The following is a 6,812-nucleotide window of genomic DNA, read 5'->3' as shown; positions in this document are numbered from 1 at the left end:
ATCTATCATCTATCTATTGGTTAGTCTATATATAATCTTTTCTGGTCTGTAAAAATTGAAAATTTTTTTGTTAGTATTTTTCTCTCTCTCCTGGGATGAAAGTTATAGCCTCTGTGTTTACTCTTTAAATGATTATCTTGAGGGGCGCCTGGGTGGCTCAGTTGTTAAGAGTCTGCCTTCGAACGTTCTGCATGGAGCACTGGGTGTTATGCACAAACAATGAATCATGGAACACTTCATCTAGAACTAATGATGTAATGTATGGGGATTAACATAAGAATAAAAAAAAAAAAGAGTCTGCCTTCGACTCAGGTTGTGAGCCGGGGGTCCTGGGATCGAGCCCCAAGTTGGGCTTCCTGCTCAGCGGGAAGCCTGCTTCCCCCTCTCCAGCTCCCCCCTGCTTGTGTTCCCTCTCTCGCTGTCTCTGTCAAATAAATAAAATCTTAAAAAAAACATAAATGATTATCTTGGAATTTTTACTATGCACCTGAAACTTGATGGTCTCGTGTGAGTATCTTAACTGTTACCACCTCCCTGCCCTGCCTGAATATGCAGACACCATGGACTATTTTAACCCAAGTCAACTTCCTGCTAATTCACATGCTCTTAGGGTGTGGATTTTAGTTCTGTTTTCATTAAGCCTGCTTATTAGGCAACTATTTTTTTTTTAAAGATTTTATTTATTTGAGAGAGAGAATGAGAGAGAGAGAGCACATGAGAGGGGGGAGGGTCAGAAGGAGAAGCAGACTCCCTGCTGAGCAGGGAGCCCGATGCGGGACTCGATCCGGGGACTCCAGGATCATGACCTGAGCCGAAGGCAGTCGCTTAACCAACTGAGCCACCCAGGCGCCCTAGGCAACTATTTTTACTGCACAGTGAGCATCCAGGTTCACTGACACCTACCTTTCCGCCTTGTGCGTGCCTTCTTGCATCTCGGACCTTCCTCTATGGGGTTACTTTCATTCCTCCTGAACTGTATCCTTTAGAAGGTCTTTCATTTGGGCTACTGGTAGTTAAAGCTTTCAGTTTTTGTTCTTCTGAAAATGCCCTCATTTTTTTTTTTTAAAGATTTTATTTATTTATTTGACAGAGAGAGACACAGAGAGCAGGATCACAAGCAGGGGGAGTGGGAGAGGGAGAAACAGGCTTCCCGCAGAGCAGGGAGCCTGATGTGGGGCTCGATCCCAGGACCCTGGGATCATGACCTGAGCCGAAGGCAGACGCTTAACGACTGAGCCACCCAGGCGCCCCTGAAAATGCCCTCATTTGACCTTTGTTCTTGAGATGTAGTTCTGTTAAATGCGCTGCCATACATTGAATGTTCGTGTCCCCCGAAAAGTTCTTATTTTGAAGCTCAGTCCCTAATGCACTGGTGTTAAGAGGTGGTCCTTTGGGAGATGATTAGGTCATGATGGTGGAGCCCCCATGAATGGGATCCATGCCTCTGTGCCCCCCATGGGGCTCCCTACCCCCTCTGCTACAGGAGGACACAGGGAGAAGGTGGCCATCTATGAACAAGGAAGCTGTATTTATATTTCTAGGATATTCTTCTATTTCCACTGGAGATCAGCCGAAAAATTCCCTGCTAGTTCTTGTAAGACAACAATTTGAACACTGATTGTAACAATGCGCCAGGGAGGAAAATACCATCGGCTGAGGCTCTGGACGACCCTACAGCTAGATGTGCAGAAGGCGGTGGGGGGGGGGGCGCTATGGAGCTGGGAGCACCCTCTGCTCCTTTCATGGAACATTCTCAAGTGTGTGCTGCTAAAGTGGGTTGGGGAATCCTGTTTCCAAGCAGCCTCAGAACTCCATGAGGAGTCCAGGTACACCGAGAGAGGGTTTTTTTTTTTCTGAGCTTACCATGCACCTGGCATGGTTCTATGTGTGGTGGAAGAAGGATGAACAGAACAAAATCCTTTCCTTTCTCTCTTGGAGTGGACGTTCTCGTGGGGGAGACAGACCCTCTCAAGGAAGTATATAAGTCACAGGATAATTTTAGATGGTGGTTGTGTGGGGTGGGAGAGAAGGGCATTGCTGGTGGGCTGTGAGCTGGAGGCTGAAGGAAGGGAGGGAGGAGAAGGCAGAGAGCGGTGAAGGCGGGGAAGAGGATAAAAGTGGGGACCCCGAGTTGGGAAGGCCTCTGGTGGTCCCCCCCTCTCTGTGATTTCTCTTTCTGCGGTTTCAGTGGCCTGCAGTCAACTTTGGTCTGGAAGCAGATGATCCTGGTCATGATCCTCATCAGAAGGTCCGTGGGGGCCTAACGCTACGTCAGAGCACCTACATCACCCCCTCATTTCATCTCGTCACGTGGGCATTGTGTCATGTCACGTGGTCACAAGAAGCAGGGCGAGTACGGGACAGATATTTTGAGAGAGAGAGAGACCACATTCACAATATTGCGCTACAGTGTTATAATTGTCCTATTTTATTTTATTTTATTTTTAAAGATTTTTATTTATTTATTTGAGACAGAGAGAATGAGAGAGACAGAGAGCACATGAGAGGGGGGAGGGTCAGAGGGAGAAGCAGGCTCTCTGCCAAGCAAGGAGCCCGATGCGGGACTCGATCCTGGGATTCCAGGATCATGACCTGAGCCGAAGGCAGTCGCTTAACCAACTGAGCCACCCAGGCGCCCTGTCCTATTTTATTATTAGTTATTGTTGTTAATCTCTTACTGGGCCTATTTATAAATTAAACTTTATTGTACAAATGTATGTCTAGGAAAAAACCTAGTATGTACAGGGTTTGGTGGTGGGCCTGGTTTCAGGAATCCACTGGGGGTCTTCGAATGTACCCCCATGGATTGTGGGGGGGAATCCTCTGTACTTACAACCAAGTGACAGAAAAAAGACCTGTATCAGAGGCTGCCGGGAAGATGGTGGAGTAGGAGGACCCTGGGCTCACTTCTTGCCATGTGGCCACCTAGAGAACACCCACATCGGCATAAATAACCCAGAAAGCAACCAGAAAACTGGCAGGACAGACTCTCCACATCCCGACACAGATGAGAGGCCACAGCGAAGCAGATCCATGCCCTCCAGTTGCTCTTGGTAAGATCCCATCAAAGCGGTGCCACAAGGCCGGCAATGTGCGCACAGCCCAGACAGGGGCCAGCACCACTCCAAAGTGAGTCCTGCTCCAGGGAGAGGTGAAGATAACCACACACACCAGTCTGTGACCCCAGCAGTGGGCTGGGGGCAGGCAGCTGGTCTGACTGCAGGCCCTGCCCACCAACAAAACCTTCTTAGGGGACAACACAGGGACAGTGCCCTGCAGTTTGGTGCTACTGCATCTCTGATAAACACATCTGCTCTGACTCAACTCAAGCCCAGGGCAGCCCCAGACCAGCCCACTAACACCACAGGCATCCGACTCTGCCCCAAACAGGGAGAGCGCCATCGCAGGCCGGACTGAAGGCAAACAGCTCCACCACAACAGTAAGACACCCCTGTAGCAACACACATAGGAGACACCCCCGAAGCACCATTTTCTGGTGAAAAGGAGACATTACGCTGCAGGACCTCTTCTTCATAAAGCCGCTACTTTCAAGTGCAGGAGACGTAGCTGACTTTCCTAACATGTAGAAACAGACACAACAATAGACAAAATGAGGAGACAGAGGAATATGTCCCAAATGAAAGAGTGAAACAAGGGGTGCCTGGGTGGCTCAGTTGGTTGAGCGGCTGCCTTAGGCTCAGGTCATGATCCTGGAGTCCCAGGATCGAGTCCCGCATTGGGCTCCCTGCTCAGCAGGGAGTCTGCTTCTCCCTCTGACCCTCCCCCCTCTCATGTGCTCTCTCTCTCTCTCTCATTTTCTCTCTTTCAAATAAATAAATAAATAAATCTTTAAAAAAAGGAACAAAATCAGAGCAAGAGAACTAAGCAAAATGGAGACAAGTAATATGTCTGATAGTGAATTTAAAGTAATGTTCATAAAGATACTCGCTAGAATTGAGAAAAGAGTTTAGGACCTCCATATGACCCTCCACCAAGAGATAGGAGACATAAAAAAGAACCAATTAGAGATACTGGACTCACTAAATGGAAATAAAAATAGAGCACCTGGAATAAATAACAAGAGCAAGTAGAAGAACAGATCAGCTACCTGGAGGACAGAGTAATAGAAAGTAATCAAGCTGAGCAGATGAGAGGGGGGAAAAATACCCCAAATGAGACTAGACCCAGGGACCTCAGCGACACTGTCAAGCATAACAGTCGCATGACAGGGATCCTAGAAGGAGAAGAGCAAGAAAAGGGGGCAGAAGATTTGTCTGAAGAAATAATAGCTGAAAACTTCCTGAATCTGGGGAAGGAAAGAGAAATCCAGATCCAGGAGGTACAGAGAGCCCCCAACAAAACCACCCAAAGAGGCCTGCACCAAGACACAAAGTAAATAAGATGGCCAAAAGTAGTGATAGAGAATTTTAAAAGCAGCAAGAGAAAGGGAAGGAGTGACATACAAGGGAAACCCCATACGGCTATCAGTGGATTTTTCAGCAGAAACTCTGCAGGTCAGAAGAAAGTGGCATGATCAATTCCAACTGCTAAAAGGAAAAAAATCTACAGCCAAGAATACTCTATCCAGCAAAGTTTTCATTTAGAATAGAAGGAGAGATAGAGTTTCCAAAAAAAACAAAAGTTAAAAGCAAAACCATGTCCCTGTCACACACGATGCCATTGGCCTGTGGGTCCCAAAATCACAGTCCTGCCACCCTCCTGCCTGAGTCAGCATGCACAGCCTGCCACCTGCTCAATGCCAAGTCAACACGCCTTCACCTCAGATTGCCAAGGGTTCAAACTGGCACTCTTCCCCTCAAATTCCAGCCCCTGTGCTCAAGTTTGTGCACAAAAGTGGGCATAATTATAACAGCAGAATGAAGCAACCCAAACAGTGACACTAATTCTGTGGAATACAGAATGGATAAAAGGAGTGTGCTAGGCTGAGAACATCTCCAACAAGCACATCAAAGAACAATACATACAGCCTGATTCTGGTTAGTAAAAGAAACCCGGGAAAAATAAAATAAGATGAAAACAGAAAGGGAGACAAACCATAAGAGACTCTTAACTATAGGATACAAACTGAGGGTTGCTGGAGGGGTGGTGGGTGTGGGGATGGGGTAACTGGGTGATGGGCATTAAGGGGGGCACATGATGGAATGAGAACTGGGTATTATATGCAACTGATGAATCACTGAACTCTACCTCTGAAACTAATAATATACTATATGTTAATTAATTGAATTTAAATTAAAAAAAGGACCCCCCCCCCAAAAAAAAAGAGAAGAAAAAAGAACTGCGTGTTTGGCACTATATTTGTTATCTGTCGCTTCCTAACACATAACCGCAATCTTGGCAGCTCAAAGCTACATACACTTATTATCTCGTTGAGGGCCAATGGGTCAGAAATTTGATCAGGGCTCAGCTGGGTCCTCTGCTCAGGGTCCCACCAGGCAGCTGCTGGGGCATCAGCCAGATGGCATTTTCATCGCAAGGCTCAACTGGGGAAGGATCCTCTTCCAACCTCATTTAGGTTGTTGGCAGAATATATTTCCTTATGGATGCAGGACCAAAGGCCCTGGCCTTTTGCTGGCTGCTTGCTGGAGGCAGCGCTCAGATTTTAGAGTCTGAAGTTCTAGAGCCCCCCACAGCTGCCTGCCATATGGGCTTCCTCAACACGACTGTCCACCCCATCGAGCTGGCAGGGAGGGTCTCTGCTCATGGAGACCCCAGCCCTTCTTTATGGGCTTTCACCTCATTAAGCCAGGCCCACCCAAGATGATCTAGCTTTTGATGAGCTTAGAATCAACTGGTTTGGGACCTTAATTACACCTGCAAAATCTCTTCACTGTGGCCCTGTTCTACTGGCCAAGGCAAGTTCTGCCCATCCTCAAAGGGAGGAGACTGGACAGGATGTGAGCATCAGGGGGCAGAGGTCATGGGGCCTGTCTTCAAATTCTGCCTCCCATGGGCCCACTGTGAATGAGAATGACAGCCATGTGGTAGGGGCTGCTGGTGGCCTGCCCAATATCTAACTCCCCTTTCTTCCTTGTCAATAAAGCCTGACTTTCTTCAGGAGGAAAAGTGCCATCTTCCTAGGCTCCCTTGGGGCTATTACTGGTGATGTGATAAGTTCTGGCCAATGACTTGTAACAATCTAAGGAAAAGTTATCCATTTCCTGATAAAAAAGGACAGACCCAACTGGCATGTGCTTTTTCTGCTTTGCTTCTTTCCTTTCTTCCTGCCTGGAATGTAGACACAAAGCCTAGATGTTGAGCAGCCATCTTGTGACCATGAGGCTTCTTATTTTCTGAGGAGAGCAGAGCAGTTCTTTGGACCACTCTCAGACTTCTTGTCATGTGAGAAAAATATCTCCCTTTTTGGTAATATATGCAAATATATTTAAATTTCTGTTACATGGAACCAAACACATCCTAACATGCAACCATATCAGGCAAAAGTCAGGTCATGGAGGTCCTTGTTGGATGCATTATGGAGTGTGCGTTTTAGTCCTTATCCGTTAAATGGCAAGATGTTGAATCAGTCAGTTGCCTGGATTTATATTTTGGAAAAATCTCCTGGCTCCTTAGCAAAGAATGCACCTGGAGATGGGACATGTGTGCAAGATTGGAAGTGGAGACTCAGGGAAGGTGAGTAAGTGGCCCAAGGTAACACAGCTACAGAGGGGCAACAATGGGATCCAAACTGCATGTTTGTTTGTCTTGACAGTCCTGGCTTTGGCTGTTGTCTTGAATTTTGATCAAGGCCTCTTGTCTACCTGCTGTTGCTGGAGGAGCCCCAAAGCTAC

The sequence above is a fragment of the Leptonychotes weddellii genome, chromosome 5 (genome assembly GCF_054177405.1).
Source record: "Leptonychotes weddellii isolate Sample4059 chromosome 5, ASM5417740v2, whole genome shotgun sequence".
Taxonomy (NCBI): domain Eukaryota; kingdom Metazoa; phylum Chordata; class Mammalia; order Carnivora; family Phocidae; genus Leptonychotes; species Leptonychotes weddellii.
Note: the sequence above shows the minus strand (reverse complement) of the source record.